The sequence below is a fragment of the Microtus pennsylvanicus genome, chromosome 11 (genome assembly GCF_037038515.1).
Source record: "Microtus pennsylvanicus isolate mMicPen1 chromosome 11, mMicPen1.hap1, whole genome shotgun sequence".
Lineage (NCBI taxonomy): Eukaryota > Metazoa > Chordata > Mammalia > Rodentia > Cricetidae > Microtus > Microtus pennsylvanicus.
The window spans coordinates 31,202,186-31,222,147 of NC_134589.1; the positions used below are offsets into that span (position 1 = coordinate 31,202,186).

General features: G+C 40.7%; 1 protein-coding gene across 1 annotated transcript in view; it reads left to right on the forward strand.

Annotated features, from left to right (window-relative positions):
• Nucleotides 1-19,962, forward strand: part of Stxbp4 (syntaxin binding protein 4) — a 153,221-nt gene that overhangs the window by 113,527 nt on the left and 19,732 nt on the right. The gene's annotated exons all lie outside the window — the stretch shown is intronic.

Below are 19,962 nucleotides of genomic sequence, written 5' to 3' on the forward strand. Positions count from 1 at the left end.
GTCATGGTTTTTGACCTTCGATCTCTGGGTTCTATTTTTTAAAACATTTTTACTGGGCTTCTTATTGTAGCTGTTGTTGTTGTTGTCTGTGTGATTTTAAAAGTGCATTGATTGGCTAATAACTCAAGACCCAAAGGGCCTACGTTCAAACCCTGCCTCTTCGGAGTTGCATGATTCCAGTGAGTTTCTTGATTTGTCTCTGCCTCTGTTTTCCCAGCCATAAAATAGTGGAGCCTTTCTGTTATAATAGCCAGCATGCAAACAGTTGTTAAGGCAGGGAGTAAAAGTGTTTGCTGAGTGATTCTGACAATCAGAGTTGAGGTCCCTGGAGGCCATGTGAGATCTAGACAGGATGGTGCATTCTGTGATCCAAGCATGCATAGTGAGATGGGAGCAGAGACCAAAGGATCCTCTGGAAACTCGCAGGAACTGAGCCTGGTGTACAAAGTGTAGCAGCAAAAATGCTGCCTAAGACAGGGAGAAAGGAACTGACCAAACACCTAAGGTTACCCTCTGACCTCCACACATATGCTGTGGCAAATGCATGCCCTCACACATGAGTCACACACACACACACACACACACACACACACACACACACCCCGCACTCAAAAAAATCAATACTTTTTTTAAAAGAACAAAGTTGATCCCATCTTTTTCAACCTTTTCAAACATCACTGTCCTGTTGTTCTTGTGCCTCCCATTTTATTTGTTTGGAAGGTTTTACATCTTATTTGCTATTTACTATCTTTTACTTCCTTGGTGTCCTAAGGCGTTGCCATTTTTCTTTATTTAAAATTATTATAAACAAATCTTATTTGCAAATATAATCTAGATTGGGAGCCACCTTGGTTCCTGGAACCAAATACCAGGAACCTAGTTTCAGAGCGACATCACTCTGTCCCCTCACATAAAGTCAGATATGGCCCGGGTCTCTTCTCAGAGAATAAGGGATGATAAACTAATTAAGGCATTTTATTGTCTGTATCAGAGTTATTATCCTAAAAAGCCATTAGCCATACAATGATAATCAAATGACTGGATGGGCCGTTAACAGTAATATGTCCCTAAGGGATCCATACTGCACTGTGTGTGTGCTATGTGCAGACATAGTAATAAAACTGGTTCTGAGACCAGGCTAACCACTAAGTGTTCACTGATGAAGATTGCTTGAGAGAACGGTTTTCTTCTTTTGGTCGTTTCTTAGAAGGCTTAACATTTATTTTAAGCACGATGTCTTTAAGTAAAAGGGAGATTAAGAGAAATGGTCTCGTTGGCCTTTTGGTTAAAACAGCTGGTCAGAGAGCATTAAAAGCAGTTTGGCTTTTAAAGATGGACTGCCTTTCTCAGCTTCGTGGTTTAAAACAAAACTAAGTTCTCCGCATCAGACACAATGGGCTCTTGGCAAGTGGCAGTGCTATTTTATAAATTGTCCGCAATCAGCCTTGGTTTGAAGTATTTGAAGTGCTCTGTCTATAATTTTTCTTTGTTACTCAGGAGAAAAAAACTTTCTTAAGTTATGGATAAAACATAGGAGGTATCTATAAAGACTTTTGTTAACCTTAGCCTTTCTAGAAAATAACTTACCCTAGCCTGGCTCTTCAGTGGAAGTTATTTGAAGCTGACCCTGTCTGTATTGGTAAGGCAGTGCCTAGGTTCTGTGGTGTGTATTTGTAAACTCTACAGTTTTGTTTTGTTTTTAAGCTGTCATTTCGTTACTTGGATAAGCAGTGAATTGTCAGTAACTTAAGGAAACACACCATTGCAGGCTTTTCTGAGTATCTTGCAGTAAATCAACCCCCAAAGATTTCCTTAGGAAACACATTGACCCTTTCAAAAAATATAAATGCAATAGACCGAACATAATTTTTTTTAATTGAAAACATATTCTTCTCTCAAATAATACGTCCCAACCACAGTTTCCCCTCCCTCCACTCCTCCCAACCACATAGCTCTTTTGTTATCCTAAGATAAGAAAAATGTATCAAGATGAAGTGTGACTTGCTGTGTATTTGAAGAACACGAAGCTCAGATGTTCCCTGTGTAATCACTTTCACAGTGCTTTGCACGCTCCCGATGTTCAGTGTTGACTAAGAGAAAAATTACATGTGTGTGGCGTCTTGCCTCTCATCATCTTGAAGTTTTCTTTTAAAGGAGCTAATTATGTGCTCCTTCTCAAATAGAAGTGCAGATTTTGTTCATGCATTTTCTGAATTTTTAACTATACCTTTATTTTTATCTTTGGAAGTAGAAACCACCATTTTTGTCTTTTATAAACTGCAATGATAAATCATTGCAAAATAGGATCACTAATGTCATATGGATCTCCTGAGCAGGACTAATTTAAAACAGTAATTCCTCAGAAGAGTTCCCCCAGCAATGGACCAGAGCAAGGGCTGAAAGCTAACCTGGACCAGTAACACGTTAGGATGCAGAGATGCTGCTGTCCTCCAAAGCTGGACCAGTAACACGTTAGGATGAAGAGATGCTGCTGTCCTCCAAAGCTGGACCAGTAGCACGTTAGGATGCAGAGATGCTGCTGCCCTCCAAAGTTGGACCAGTAACACGTTAGGATGCAGAGATGCTGCTGCCCTCCAAAGTTGGACCAGTAACACGTTAGGATGCAGAGATGCTGCTGCCCTCCAAAGCTCTGACAAGTTCTGAAATTTACAACCAAGATTTATGTCTGAGCTAAATTTGACTAATCAGGCATGATTCATGGGCTAGATTTAACTGTAGTAGGAAATGACAGAAAAACCTTCACTTTTCTTCATGTCTTTTCTGAACTGCAGAAGATTTTGGCTAGGTGTTCAGTCTAAGTCTTAGTAACCTAGACATAATATATAGTCTTATAATTTAGACTTCATAATATAGACATAAATACAAACTCAAGGAAATAATGTTTTGTTGCATCATTTATGTGTCTGCTGTTAAACCTTAGCCCCTTATGTCTCAGGACCAGAATAGCCCTATGAGCATACATACATTTACCAAAGTTGTTTAAATGTTCAGAGGAAGTGTTACCATTTCCCAACACCCCGATAAATGCTCTCAAAGCAGCGCCTTGGGTATTTGCACTGGGTCTGCAGCCATCAGAGTGCAGGACTGCAGTTAGTGTTGTTTCTGAAGGCTGGGACTGCCTGGACCACAGCACCCAGTTATCCATGCGTCATGCTGTCACATGCAGAAAGTCATGAAGGCATGGAATGTCCCAGGCAGCTCTCTTCTGTTTAGTTATTGACTTGACATGTGACAAGGCAGCATTAGAGAAACTTAATTGGTATCTAAAACTTTGTTGGGAGTTCCAGATCAAACTGCTTACAGAAGCGTCACTCTTACCTAGCTTTCTGTCTAGTGGGTCCCCCCAGACTGAGTGTGAGCTTTCTTACAGAGCTGGATAGCATGCTCAAATTGTAAAAGGTCCAAAGATAGCTATGATAATAGATCATTCTCATGTAAGTTAAACAGATATAACTGCAGAGCAAGTAATTTTTCATTGTTGTTTAAACATGATTTTCTTATCTTAGCGATAAGCAGCAACAACAGCTAAGTGGGCGTTTGCACTCTTAGAGCAGTGTTGTCTGACCTAGATTTCAGATCTCTGTAGTATTTCCTGTAGAAGACCAGTGTGTTCTCTCTCTGCACCCCCCACTAATAATAAAGCTATGTGTCAGCAGATAGAGCAGCTGTCTGTGTGAGGGTTTTAAGCAGTCCTTTTATTAATAAAAACAAGTGCATGGTTCTGTTATAGTGCTGATGAGTTAGTCAACGAAATATAACCAAGAATATTTCTAGAGACATTTCTTCATGGGAAATATTTAAACATTCAGTCCTCTTTTATTAAAATAATAACAATATGAATTTTTTAATAGAATTAAAATACTAACTATATATCAGACACCTTTGATGTCCTACCCGATACCAGGCATTTGCCAGATTCTTGGTATTTGAGAATGGGTATTTCATCCCTGTCCTCATAGAACTTATGTGGAGAGCCGGGGAGAGCAAATAGTAAACAAGAAACCAAGAGCTATCCTCTGAAACCAAGAAGGTACTGTGGATAGTGAGCTCAGTGCTGTGATAGGAATGGAGAGGGTGAGCAAGACCTGGTGCTGCAGAGTAAGAAACTGAGCCGACCTCTGGCAAGCCATGGGCATGAGCCTTTCAGACTGAGGCAAAGGGCTCCTGTTCAGGCAGAGGAGGCTCACTAGGTGACACTGTGGAGAAGGAGAGGATGATTTGAGATGTATATTAAAACGTAATCTGGAGAAAAGAAACAGGCATCTAAACAGAGATGTTCTCACCGAGTCGCTGTTACCAGACTAGATGAAGAAATGACTGGATTGGAGAAATAAATTTGAATCTTTGACATGCATGTGATTTTTAAAGTTATGAACATGGTGAATTCTTGGGGAATGGGAGAAGAGAGAAAGAGGATGTCCAGGCAGAACAGCATAGACATTCAGAGGTCTACACAAAGGAAGGAACTAGACTAAGACAGGGTAGCAGAAAGAGAGGGAAAACCCGACCAATACATTTTGGTCTTTTGGAAACCAAGAAAAATCATGTTTTTAACTGCATTTGTCTTTCAGTCTTCCTGATAGTACTTTCTTTTCCTCAATAAATCCTAAAGATTCCATGGCCATTAATGTTTCCCTGTCTCTTCCCACCCCTCTCTTTCTTCACTTTCTCCAAATGAAGTGAGAGCCACCAATCTGTGTTTAACCCACGTGCCCATCTATGCACCTCACCAATTTTCTGTCAACAACATAGGGACACAGGTTCCTATCAGCATCTAATAGGCTTCTCACTACCAACCATTAACTTTCCACAGTTCCCAGTTGATGTGTTCATTAGACTCCTTACAAATTATTAAGTTGATGAAGTAAAATCTGGAAAAAGTGGAAAATTTGAGACCGTTCTAATGATGAGTTTAAAATGCCGCTGACGAGGTGTGAAGGAGTCATCTGGAAAGATGCAGCAAGATCTTAGAAGTCAAGATCCTGCTTTTGGATTGTTTCCCGGCTATAATTCTCAGTCCACTTTAAGCAGCCAACGCAAGGAGTAACAGCTGCTGCATTCTGAGTGTGCTTCCCATAAGAATAATCCAGAACCCTAGCACAGGTCCTAGTCAGAGGTCCATGAGCAAGAAAGTTATTTTGGCCTAGTCATTAACAAACATATCTATACATTTTAATTTATACTAAAACATGTAAAGCAAGGATACGCCTATTATTACATAAATGGAATTTTATAAGGTTAGCTTGCTCTTTTATGTTTTTAATAATCACACCTCAAGTAAGGACAGCAAGCCTCTGAATACTTTCAGTTCTCTCAGTGTATACACATTATATTTCTGAAACTATCCTTTACTGCTTGCCTCAATTTCACATTAACTTTTTAAATATATAAATGTGATGTCATCAAATAATCACACTGAAGATAATAAAAGCATACATTTTTTCAGTAGAAAACAAAATCTTCCCCCAATTTTCAAAAACTCTAATTAGAATTAATTTTTAGTCTTTTTAATGATTCTTAGAAGACATAGAAGGAGTGGTGTTTAATACCCCTTTTGTGTGCCAGTTCGTGTTTTCTACAACTTAGTCACTGGCCTTTGATTGTTTTTACTTTCAAGTTGAATTTTCTTATGTAACATCAGTGAAGAATGTGGGATGTCTAGTTATCCCACATCAATCACCAGAAATGGGTGGATACTGAAGTGAAGGACAATAGAAGGTGATCTAATGATCCAATGTGGAAGAATAAAGGGACATTTACGGTCTCTGGGTTTTTTTAGTCATATTCTTAAAGTAGACTTGATTGTCTGAGTTAGCAGGTGGTTGTATATAGTTATATGATTGTCTATTATGTCTATTGCTTAGGAGGCTACTTCCTGTCAGGACACAAACAAACAGTGATTATTATGTCTAGATACCTAACACCAGGAATTATATTTTGGACCAACAGAAATAGTGTCAGGATAAATTTTATCTCAAATGTGCAAAGGAATATGAAGTTATGGGTTCCCATAACAATTTTTAAAAAGACGAGAGAAATCAAGAAAAATAATACAGAATCAAAAAGAAACTTCTGAAATCCTCTCTGTATGGCTGCCACAGAATTCATTCTTTGCAATAAGAACTCAGCAATGTACCTTGGGAAGTGGAGTCCAGTCCTGCTGGACTATCTACCTGTGTGCTCTGGAGCATGGCAGCATCCCCTCGAGGAAGAAGTGGAACTGAGAAGATGGCTCAGTTGGCAAAGTGAGCTGTCTTAGTTAGGGTTGCTGTTGCTATGATGAAACACCATGACCAAAAACAAGATGGGGAAGAAAGGGTTTATTTACCTTACACTTCTACATTGTAGTTCATTACTGAAGGAAGCCAAGAAAGAAACTCAATCAGGGCAGGGACTGGAGGCAGAAGCTGATGAAGAGGCAATGGAGGAGTACTGCTTACCGGCTTGCTCCATATGACTTGCTCAGCCTGTTTTCTTATAGAACCCAGGACCACCAGCCCAGGGTGCCACTGCCCACGATGGGCTGGGCTTTCCCACATCAACCACTAATTAAGAAAATGCTTTACAGGCTTACCTACAGCCCGTTCTTATGGGGGCACTTCCTTAGTTGAGGTTCCCCTCCTCTCTGATGACTCTAGCTTGTGTCAAGTTGACATTAAAACTAGCCAGGACAAAAGCCATGTTTAAAAAATTCTGGACACACACTGTCATTCCAGTGTTGTAGAAGTAGAGACAAGCAGATCTCTGGGGCTTATGGCCAGCAAGCATCACCTCTCAGGGTTGACTTCTGTTCTGCACATGTTCACATGGACTTGCACACACATGTATATATGTTTTCACATAGACAGAAACACACACATAAGTGCCTTTTTAAATTTTTCACAGAAGAACCAATACAACAGTCTAAGTAAACAAAAGGAAGGAAACAAATTAATTATTCTATTCAGAGGATCCTCTTTTGAAACCCGCTGGGTGTGAGGAGGATTTAGAACCCTCAAGGAGTCTAGGAAAATGGGGATGAAAATGATTGTAAAAATAATCATATTGCGGGGAGGGAAATGGGAGGCTGGGAGGAGGTGGAAACTTGTTTTTTTTTTTCTCATTTTCTCAATAAAGAAAAAGATTAAAATAAAAAAAAATAATCATATTGCAACGTTTAATAGATTAAATATATTGTTTATGATACAAAGTAAAAATAGCTCAGGGGAATAATGAGGGAAATTATTTTTAAATGGAGAGATGTGTGTATGGAAGGAACTGTTTAAGATTTGAGCTCTGAGCAGTTTTAAATGGCAGCGATAAAGTCAAACTCAAGCGGAAGTGAAACCATCATAATTTAAAGGCACACGAGATAAGGCATGTGAGGTTGAAACTCTTGTCTTGTTTATGCCATCATAAGCAACCATCATCTCAAAATATTTATCTCGATATGAATTGCTATTCATGCACCGTTTGTACTGACAGCTTCTGTTCCCCATTGACCAACTCATTCTGACAAACTAGGTAAGCTAAATACCTCCTAGTATTATGTAACCTTTAACTCTAGGGTTACCCACCAACAAACAGCTTTTGTTTTTCTGTTCTTACTAGTTGTATTACAAAGTATTCCAGGCATACTTTGAGGCTTCCCTAGTACTCATACAACAATATAAAATCAAAAAAAGAGTTGACAGGCTGGTCTCTGTTTTGGAATGGTTGCTGTCTATGTCTTTCAAAGCAAATCAGAATGCAGAAGTAAAACGTGGCTACTCATTGCTTTTCTTGTACTAAATTATCAGTAACTGTCACTGGTCAAATGAGAAGGGACTTAGATTTCTTCCTTTGATATGTGTCTGCTTTACTAAGGGCAAATATGTGGAGGGAAAAAGAGAGGGTGTTGCAATTTTGAGACAGAATATTTTTACTTAATTTAACTAAAATGAACAGCCATACCACAGGGACAGACAGTAAGGAACATGATGGGAGATAACAGGGTAAAATGAGAAATCTGACACGAGGTTCTAACAGGCAATACTTTCCTTAGCATACACTGCATTCTTGTGTCTGTTGGTCCTTTTTGCTTGATAACTATGTGTCGTGAGTGGTTGTGAACACAGTACTGTTAGTGTTTCATGGCTTGGCATGACTACATTGGGTTGGTCCACGGATGCCACAGGAAAACTGTAGGGCAGGTCTCCCGTGAAGATCTAACCGAGCACAGTTAGGCCCTGTGATGGAAATAGATCTCCCAGGCTTTGAATAAGAGACGTTTGTCAAGTGTGGGTAGAAAATGTCCTGAATGAATTTCTGACAGGTCCAGTGTCTGGACAGGTGGGCGGCTTGACCACTTGCTCAGAGGGGACCAGAGTTTTGCCACAACAGACTTGTCGGGGAGATTTTGGCCAATATTCTGGAGATAGCTGGGATGAGAGTTCAAAGCTGATAGGGAGGGAAAATCAGGAAACTGAGTCAATCATTCACTAATTCACTTTAGCCACCCAAGTGTACTCTCCAGAAACATAGCTTCTGCTAATCCCAGCTGCTCGGTCTTTCTCTTTTCCTTTTTCAGTCCATAATCATGCACGCACTGTAAATTGTACAGCTGATCCAGTTAAGAGCCGTAAATGTTTTAAATCTCTCCTTCCCGAACTTCTCACCTTTTAGTCCTTTGTTTGCCTCCTCCTTTTCTTCCCATTTTTATCACTTTCTCTCATCTGCTTACCACTGAATGGAACAGAAACCTTTTACTAAAATTCTGGGTTTATTGTGGGGGAATTTTTATAATTCTTTAACTATTCTAAATTATATGTTTATTTAATATTTTTGCCTCTAGAGTAAAAATAAAAATTAGTTATGAAAGTTTTGTTATTGTTTCTATGTGACTTTTCTCATAGTTTTCTCAGTGACATGTCCCTTTCTAGGGGCGAACATAGAAGGCTCCCCTCGCCATCCTGGACTCTATTTGAAGTAACATGTGAGCACTTCAATAGATAGGGTTCTAAGACAGCCCTTCAAATTCCTGGCTCCTGCCAAACATGTGTGTACAAGCTAGTCAGTGAACTACGAGCCTAAGTGTACCTATGATGGGACCCTGTGTGTAATTAATTAACTGGGAACGAGGAAGTCCCCCTTGTGGATGTGACCTCCACAAGCTTTTGAGACCTAAACATTGGAGATCTACAAGTCCATTGGAAGTATAAGGCCAGTCTGAAGGTTGAAGGAGTCATGTGTCAAGCAATGCTCACCACTTCTAGGTCTAACGAAGCACGTTTGGGAGCAGCTTATGTCCTAGAGCTGCAAACTGAATTCTGTCAATAGCAAATTAACTTAGAAATGCATAATTTCCTACTTCGTCCTGATAAAAAGTCTCCGCAGGCAGTATTTTCATTTCTGTCCCATAATCCCTTGAGCACAGAACCAAGTCATACAATGCTGCACATGCCACCCGTGGAGCTCGGTGCTGATACACGCGTGTGCTACATTTGTGAAAGTTTGCTATGCAACACGGAAAAACTAAAGGAGTGTGCTCAGGAGTGTGGTTTTTTTTAAGACTTATTTTCAAAATAGTTTTTTTTATTTATCTCTTTTTCATACATGGGTTTTGGAAACCTGATATGGTATGCTCTCAGACAGGGTGAGGCAGTGGACAGTGACACTCAGTAGAGATTACTCATGACGTCTTCCTAGCATTTGAATAGTTAACCTGTCTTCTGTCCTCTTGATAAGTCTGCCTTTCCTGTGTTGGAGCTTGCTGCAGAGCAACACTCAACCTCTCTTTGCCAAACAAGTTTCCCTGAAGGGAACGGGAAGGAGAGAGCACAGTTTCCAGGCGTCTTCCCTTACAGTCGGTAGACCCACTAGTTCATGTTCACCAGCTGCCTGCCCTTCATATCTGTAGTATACTAATCAAACTGTTTTTAAAGCAATCTTGTTTATCTTTGTAAGGACTCGGAACCAGACATGGTGGTATATGCCTGTAATCCCAGCAGCACTCAGGAGACAGTGGCATATGGATCTCTGTTGAGTTTTAAGACTAGCCTGGTTTTATGATGAGTTTCAGGCCAGCCAGGTATGCATAAGAGAAGACCTGCCTTTAAAGAAAAAAAAATGAAACCTCCACCTTTCTCCTCCATCTCTGTCACCTGTAAAGAAGAAACTGTCAACTCATAGGAAAATAATTCAAGTCATTAAGTACACCCTTAATGGTGCAACTTTTCAATTTGATCTTAATTTAGCACCCTTTCAACACTTTTTCTAAAATCCTCTACTTTTATCTTGTGTCTGATTAAATAGTCTGTGTTCGTATTACCATAGTCATTTGGCATAGTAAACATTGATTCCTTAATTCAGCAAATAGCAATTAAGAATTGTATATGTGCACAATACTGCTGGCAGTGGGGCAGGGAACAAAAAAAATGAGGGAATTTGGGTAGGAAAGAAAGCTGGTTAAGGCAGCTAGTGTGTGCCAGAGGCGGCAGAGAAGGCTGTTCTATATTGAATGACCAGGAAAACACCACTGTCTCCATGACATCTGAACCAGCCCCTGAAGGAAATGACAGAGCGAGCTACAAACATGGGTGGGAACAGCTCTCTGGGCTGTTGGCCGTTACTACTCTTCTCACTGATCAAGTCAGACAAGTTGACTAGTCATGAGCAAAGCTTGTCAGAACACAAAGATGTTTGAAAGGACCTTTTAATCCCTTTTCTAGCCTGTCTCTGTAGGCTGGCTGTACAGAATGAGGCCATGCACCTTAGCCAGGAAAACTGCAACAATCTTTATACTGAGTTTGGTCAATGCATAGTGTAAAGTCTGCTAGATACTACTGGTTTTAAGCAAAGCAAACCCAAATCCCCAGGCGGCTCCCCTAACATTGAGTAAATGCCCAGAGACTACTGTGAATGAAGTTCTGTGTTCTCACCTACAGTCTCTGTCACACGATGGGAGTGAACAGAAGAAAAGAGGACACGTAAGCTGGCTTGTCAGGTGTTGGCATGCCAGCGATCAGGATGCTAAACCCTAATTGGGAGCAAATGCTATGAAAATGCAGAGTTTGCATGTGTGGAAAGGGAAATGTGGAAAATGGACGATAGCCTTCTCACCCTCCTCCTTAACTGCAAGCTATTTTAGAATACATTTGTCTCCAAACGGAGTGAGACCTAACTGAGAAGACTCCGGGCAGCCAGGTTGCTTAGGAGTGTGCTTTCAGTGCTTTCCTTCCATGTGGCATTGTCTTTTGGGGGTAGGTGTGTGGCTTCTAGCTTGAAGTATGTAACATCTACATTATACATGTATAGGTGCAATTTCTTCTCCCCGCTCCCCAGACAATGGCCGTATGTAACCAAATCACAGATGCAAAATCAAGCCTATTGTTAAAGCATTTGTGCAAGGCTAACAATCAGGAACACTTAGAGCACAATTCCAAACCTTAGATGGTTCTTTTGTAAATTGTTTCCTTAGAATTTTTTTTGCCCTTGAAATACTAAATTATCAGGTTATTTATAGGTGAGGACCATCACTTAGTGTAATAGATTTCTCTTTCATGGGAAAATTAAGTGTAGTTTCTTTAAAATTGGCACCACAGTTCAGAACTACAAATTAACTTGAGTAATCCTAAAGTCTAACAAAAAAAAGATTTTAAAACAGACCATTTTGTCTTTAAATCTAGAATCTAGTTCATTTTCGCTTAGGAGATCATTGTTTAGTACAGTAAGGCATAGATTGGGATGTTGGGGATTCTCTTTCTCTTCTTGTTCTGGTGAGTTGAGGAGTATTATTTAATCATGTTGCTATCAGCTGTTAGCAGTGGCGAGGCTGAGGCTGTGGAAACAGAATAACGCTTTAGTGAGGGAATGCCGGTGTCGGCGATGGCAATCGTATCGTTAGCTGGCAGCACAGCAGTGAAGCAGAGACTGTGTAATTCCCTACACTGAAGAAAGGACTGTGGAAAAGTATGACTTCCTCTTAGTAAAATTCACCCCATAGGTATTTAAGTTTTTCCTGTGTTAGATGTATGCATGGAATCGTGGGCAATGAAGAAGCTCCTGTTTTGTTGCCATTAATAACAATGGCCTCCTTTTGCATATAATTGTATCATTATGTATTAACTAATAAAAGTCTCATGATAACACCACAAGATAGCAGGATAACTAAGATCATTACTCATATAAATGAGAAAGCTGAGGTCCTACACAGTTATTACCACCTTATTCAACTTAGAGTCAAAAGCAGTACCTGTGGATTTAGCTTTTCTGATTCAAAATCAATTAAAAATTCCTGGAATATAATGGATGCCATAATATTTAGTAAAACTTTGTCTATTTAATTCAAGATCTCTCCCTCCCTCCCTCTCTCCCTCCCTCGATCCATCCCTTCCCCTCCCTCTTCCCTTTCATCCCTTCCTGGAATGTCCTACGCTACAGGTTGAGTCTCCTTGAGATGATGATGACAGTAGAGCTTTTCTTTTGGTTTTTCGAGACAGGGTTTCTCTGTATAAGAGCTTTGGCTGTCCTGAAACTCACTCTGTAGATCAGGCTGGCCTCAGACTTAGAGAGATCCACCTGCCTCTGTCTCCCGAGTGCTTGGATTAAAGGTGTACACAACCACCACCTGACAATTCTTTTTTTTTTTATTTCATTTTACATTCCAGAAACAGTTCTCCCTCCTACCCTTCCTGATGCACCCCCACGCCTCACCCACCAGCTCACTCCCCATCCATCCACTCCTCCCAATGGGTACGGGCTCCCAAGGGAAGTCAGCAAAGTCTGGCACATTAAGTTGGGGCAGAACCCCTACATTAAGGCCAAGCATGGCATCCCACCATAGGGAATGGGGCTCCAATGAGCTAGCTCATGCACCAGGGGTAGATCCTGGTCCTACTGCCAGGTGCTCCTCAGATAGTCCAAGCTTCACCACTGTCTCCCACATATAGAGGGACTAGTTCGGTTCCACAGAATTTCCACAGCTGTCGGTCTAGGGTTCCTGAGTTTCCTCGAGCTTGGTTCAGCTGCCTTTGTAGATTTCTCCATCATCATCTTGACCTCCCTTGCTCTTATATTTCTTCCTTCCTCTCTTTGATTGGATTTCCGGAGCTCGGCCTAGTGCTTGGCTGTGGATCTCTGCATCTGGTTCTGTCAGTTACTGAGTGAAGGCGCTATGATGATAGTTGGGGTATTCACCTCTTATTACAGAGAAAGGCCAATTCAAGCACCTTCTCCACTGTTGCTAGGCGTCTTAGCTGGGGTCATCCTTGTGGATTCTTGGGAATTTCCCTAGCACCAGGTTTCTCCCTAACCCCACAGTGGCTCTATCAAGATTATCTCTTTCATTTCTCTCCCACTCCATCGCTCTCCCCTCTTGACCATCCCATTCCATTGTGTTCTCATCTCCCTTCCCCTACCCAGGGTGATCTGTGTGTCCCTCTGAGAGTCTTCCTTGTTACCTAGCTTCTCTGGAGCTGTGGATTGTATTCTGGCTATTGTTTGCTTTAAGTCTAATATACACTTATGAGTGAGTACATACCGTGTTTTTCTTTCTGAGTCTGAGTTACTTCACTCGGGATGTTTTTTCTAATCCCATGTATTTGCCTGCAAATTTCATGATGGCATTGTTTTTTATAGCTGAGTAATACTCCATTGTTTAAATGTACCACATTTTCTTTATCCATTCTTCAGTTGAGGGGCATCTAGGTTATTTCCATAGAAGAGAAAGTGGGAAGTAGCCTTAAACTCATTGACAGAGGAGACTACTTCCTAAATATAACACCAGTCGCACAGACACTGAGAGAAACAGTCAGTAAATTGGACTTCCTGAAACTGAAACGCTTCTGTAAGGTAAAGGACATGGTAAATAAGACAAAATGACAGCCTACAATATGGGGAAAGATCCTCACCAACCCCACATCTGACAGAGGGCTAATCTCCAAAATATATAAAGAACTCAAGAAATTAGACATCAAAGTACAAAACAATCCGATTTAAAAATGGGGTACAGAGCTAAACAGAGAACTCTCATCAGAAGACTCTCAAATGGCCAAAAGTCATTTAAGGAAGTGCTTATCATCTTTAACCATCAGGGAAATGCAAATCAAAATGGTGCCGAGTTACCATGTCCCCCTGTCAGTTACTCCTGTCAGAATGGCTAAGATCAAAAATACTGAGGATATAGAGTCAGGGGATCACTCCTTCACTGCTGGTGGGAGTGCAAACTTATACAGCCACTTTGGAAATCAGTATGGCAGTTTCTTAGAAAATTAGAAATCAATCTACGTCAAGACCCAGCAATACCACTCTTGAGCATATACCTAAAGGATAGTCAATCATACTACAAGGACACTTCACTTGCTCAACCGTGTCCATAGCAGCATTATTCGTTATAGCTGGAACCTGGAGATACTAGAGATTTTCAAATGAACCTGGCTTTGCTAAGGTCTAGTAGAGACTTCCTGTCCAGTGTCGTCTCGATCAGTTTCACTCTGTCTCTGTTTAACTCTGTCCCAGCTCCTGCTATTCTCCATCAGAGTCCCTCACCTTTACCTTTCAGTTCATTTTGTCAGTGTTTTCTGTGCCTTCCTTACCAAGCCCCTGGATGAGGATGCTTGTTTGTTTCCTGGCTGCCCAGAAACCAAAATAATCACACAGAAACCATATTAATTAAATAACTACTTGGTCTATTAGCTCTAGCTTCTGATTGGCTAACTCTTACATATTAATTTAACCCATTTCTGTTAATTTATGTATTGCCACGTGGTTTTGGCTAACAGGCTAAAGTTCGGTGTCTGTCTCCAGCAGGGCTACATGGCTTCTCTCTGACTCTGCCCTTCTTTCTCCCAGCATTTAGTTTAGTTTTCCCCACCTACCTAAGTTCTGCCTTGCTATCGCTCCAAAGCAGTTTCTTTATTCATTAATGGTAATCACAGCACACAGAGGGGACTCCCACATCAGCCCCTCGCTCCCCACTGTGAATCTTGGCAGCAAGAACATCGTGCTGACTCACTCAGAACTCTTTGAAGCTTACTACACAGTGATCATCCTCACCAAGACTGTCTACTACTCCAGCTCCCAGTCCCCTTGTCTTCTCTCTCCATTTAAAGGCTATGGTCCATTGTTCCAGTCTTTCTCACAGTCCCCTAAGCTCACTTGGCCTTCCTTCTTTACACCACATCATTTAACAGGATTCCAAGCCTCAACAAATGAAATCACCCACCTTCTGCACGCGATATTCAAGCAAATGGGAGCATTGCTGTATTCTGAATACATACTTTTATACCCATAGGTATAAAATTTGACCATAGCTCTCACCCCATTGACTGTAGCTCTTCATCTAGATGAGGCCTTGTGAAATTCCCACCATCCACATTGCCGTATCAGCTAGTGTTACCATCATGCAGGTCCTGTTCATGCAGCCATACTGCTGAGATATCATGGGTACAGTATCCCTGTCAAGTCTTGGGGGCCAAGAACTATGTCAGGAGGACAACTGTGCTTGTGTTTAGGGCTCCCAGATGTATGGATTAATGTCCATTGCTTTCTTGGCCATGTTCCCGGCAATACTTTGTCTCCAGTGAGTGTGTGCACCTTCTCTCCTTGCAGGACTTACTTTCCCTTGAAATCCAGTCAGGTAAAAACTTTGGGCTTTGGTGGATCTCCAAAAAGAAAAAAAGTCTTTTAGATTATGTGGCCTTTCCACAAGTATAATGGGACCGCATTCCCTTACAGCGTCTTCATTCTCAATTGAGCACATCTTCTCCAGTTCAAGGTCAGCTAAGGCTTTGAGAAGCTGTCTCAAAAAAGAAGCATGGGGAGGGGAAGGGAGAACGGAGGAGGGGAGAGGAGTCCCATACAATCCTGCTGCAGCCTGCAAATCTCCATGTAATAATGTTTCCAGCAGAATCTTTTTGCGCTTGTACAGAGGGAGCAGTTTCCAGATTCTCAGAGTGCCAGCCATGTGGCTGTGCTCCATCTACCTGCGGTGTTCTCATCCAGGTCTGCGCTTTCTCTCCGCAGCTTCTTGGAAACCCTGCTGACCGTGTCTCACTGGTTTGCACTTCTTCCTCCATCCTGAAGCTGAGTTCCTCTCTCACCTGTCCTATTCTCGCTACACTACTTGAACTTATTCTTGTACTTATGTGCTTGTTTATGATTGGGGGGGGGCAAGTCGTTAGGGTTTTGTACGATTTTTGTTTTGTTTTTTGAGGTTTTGTTTATATTTGAGACATGGTCTTAGATAGGCTGGCTTCAAACTCCCTGTGCTGCCATGCATGACTTTGAACTCCTGTTTCTCTTGTCTCTAGCTCTCCAGTGTTGCGATTATAGGTGTGCACCACCACACCCAGTCCCTGTTTATACGGTGGTGCTGGTGAACAAAGCCAGGGCTTTGGTGTCCTAGGCAAACGGTCTACTGACCCTACTGACGGAGCTATATCCTCGTCCTTAGTTTTAAATCTCTGTGAGATCAAGGTCCGTGTTTATTTTTCATCATTATGTATTGAACACCCGAGCAAACTCTGGACACATAATAATCAATAGATACTTAATAAATTAGTACTTGGGGAAACATAACAGAGAATCTGTGGTGATGATTCTGGGGAAACAAAGGAAATCGTTTGATGAGTTTGAATTTGTATATGTTGAGTTTTAGGGCACAGCCAGGATTCTAAGTTCAATATGTTCCAGACATTCACTCTGGCAAGATACTCATGCAGATTTTGGAGTCGTCACCATGAAGTTTTTGATTAGAAACAGATGATCTCTGGCGGAAAGAATACTATCTGAGAACTCAGAGACAAACCCTTTCAATCAGAAACAATCGCAAGGTGCTTGGAGCTGTCAATAACAGTTTTTAAAAAATATGAAAAGAAAAATTAGAAACATCATATATTTACAAGTCTGTAAAGATTTTGTAACTAGATAACTAAATTTTTATATGTAACAATAATGATTATTTCAAAGTATTTATGTTCTAATTACTTCCAAATCATCATTGTGAATAAATAAAATCATTACCATTGAAAACCGACTATATCATAATCATGTATTTGTAAATACCAAAAGAGCTGTTTCATGTGAAGTTGGCTATTTGTATGTCTGTCTTTACATTAGATAGTGATTGTGTTTCTATTGCTGAGATACTACAGGGAGATTAATGACGGCTTAGTCCCCAGTTCTACTTACAGATGATGTTGTTATGAAACTTTGATCTTTTAAAAATTAGGCACTTAGTTTTTCATGGCAGAAAATATCATTTTAATTTTTATTAGTCATGTTATTTGACAATCTTATACATGTATATAATGGACTCTGATTATTCTCTTTCCCACACTAGTGTTTCCCCTTTCTTATCAATACCTCTTCCCATTCCCTATATTCCCTTCCTTATAATCATGACTTTTGGGGTGTTTTTTTGTTTAACTAGGGCCATCTGTATTATCACTGGATTAAAAGTGCCCACTAGAACCAGATGGGGACATCAGTGGGTATGCAACAGAAGGCAGTGACACCCCCACCCTCATCTGTCTTAGTGAATAGCTCAACCATGAAGGGTAGGGTTCCCTGAGTCCTCTTACATCTGATTGTGGATGGACCATTCTTATGTAAACCCAATGCAAGTATCCACCCCTGCCATATTTCTTCTTGTACTGACTCTGTCTTCCCAGAAAGTGACTTTTTTGTAGCTGTTCTCCCTATCTTTTACCTCTTACAGTCTTTTATCCTATTCTCCAATATCCCTTGTGTCTAAAGGGGTGGTATAAATGTATTCTTTAGGGCTCAGAAAATGAGTTCTCAGCCAACTCATGTTTAAGTTGATCATGTTGGGGCTGACAAGGTCACTTGGTGGGTAAAAGAGTTTCCCATGCAAGTTTAATGACCTGAGTTCAGCCTCTAAAACCCACATAAAGGTGGAAGGAGATAATGCCACAAAGCTGGCCTCTGACCTCAGTGTATGCTTTGTGTGCAAGCCCCCCCCCCCACGCATCCTGCGCGCACACACACACACACTCAAACCATGATGAAGTCTAAAACTTTTTAATAAAAAAAGACCATCATTAAAGTGTACCTCTTTCTTCTACTTCATTAAAAAATGCCTGTTACTCCAAGAATTGGAGGAACAGATGGAATTGTGCCAGTCAAACAATTCACCTAGCAAGCAAAAACCTTAGTCACATTACGACAGTTCTCCTTGTCCTCAGTAGCTTGCTATTTTTCCCAAAAACTAATCAGAGTGCTTCTGTCATATAAGCCAGGTCCTCACAGTCACAGTCTTACTTGGAGGGAAAAGGCCTCATCACTGTCAGATGAACTTAGCTATTTTTTTTAAAAAAAAAAGGCAGAAAGTGTAGAGAGAAAAATAAATCAACGCAGTCTTGTAGGGCAGCAAGAGTGTATCATGGCTGATCGGTAGACATGAAAGAACACATGCACGGGATATCACTTCCTGTATCACGGGATGTCACCTCCAGAACTTTGCTTGTACTGAGTTCTCAGAAGCTCTGACCACTACTAAAAGTAGACATATATTCATGAAGAGAGGGTAGAGACCCCAGGATAGCTTTGTTGACGTATGGAAGAGATAGGTATAAAATTTTGGTCTACAGTCTCAGACTGGAATCAATATAAATTAAAGTCTTTTGTTTCTTTTTCTTAAACACACAGACACACACAAACTCATACTCATGCATACACACACACACACAGCAAAATACCCTCTTCTCAAGAAAATATATTCTCTAAGAATTAAAATAGTAATGAGGCAAAGTTTTATTTCATCCATATTGTTAAGCTTTCCCTGCATGTTTATTCTCCCCCTTGCTGAAGGAATAAAAGTGTAGTATTTGTTGTTAAGACTCGGGCTACCTGAGTAATGCAACCCTTTTTTTTTTCAATGTATTAATGTATCTTATACCCATCAAAGGGGCGGTGATAACCCAGTGTCATAGAGCTTACTGGAAAGGTCAGTTAAACTTTTTAGCAATAGCAATATATAAGATATAACCCAGTGATAGAGCAGAATGGGTAGAAACCATTGCAGTCTAAAGAGATGCTACCCACAATCTAGATGTAAGAAAATGCCCGCTGACATAGACCTTTAATTCCAACTAGTTAGGAGACTGAAGTAAGAGGACCTCAAGCCTAGGCTACAGAATTAGTCCAAGTGCAACCTTGCAATCTAGTAAGACCTTACCCCTAAAAAGAGGAGATTGTAGCTCAGTAGTACAACACTAATAAGTGGATGCATAAGCCGTGGGTTGAAACCTCAGTAAATGGATATTAAATGAGGAGAGAGAGAGAGAGAGAGAGAGAGAGAGAGAGAGAGAGAGAGAGAAGAACTCCTATATAGAATATGCCCCTATGTTGCCTGCTTACTTCATTCTTTTTAGCTAACTATTCTCAATCCCATTACAGAAATGGAAGCTAAGTTTAGCAAATTGTTTGGCCCTTTATGTCAGTGCACAAAATTCTTAATTAACAAAGAAAATGCCACCATCCATTGTAAATCACTTTACTAAACTTTCAAACTTAATAAGGAATCTTGTCTTGTCCAAAAGCTGCTTCTCAAACCCCTGCTGATCTGGCACTCATGCCCAGTTCCCTGTGGAGCTGAGCGAAGGAATGCAAAGGAAGCCAATTAAAGAAACTTTGAGCCAGAATAGACAAGCAGAGGCCATCTTGTCCATCCTTCTGCCTCCGGGCAAGAACCATCCGCTGCAAACACCAATTTCTGTGTGAATCCTGCTGACAAAAACGTTCACCACATGTAAATGATAAGTCATAATCCAGTTATTGCTGCTAAAGCAGATTGTTAACTGTTCGGGACTTTATTTATTGCGTTGTAAGATGCTGAGTGCCAGAGCTCATCTGAATTGTCTTAATTCTGCCTTTCAAGAAAATAATTTTGTGCAGGAAATGCACTCAGATAATTGTCAGCATGGGGGAGGTTGGTGTCCAGAAAATAAAGTTATCTTCATC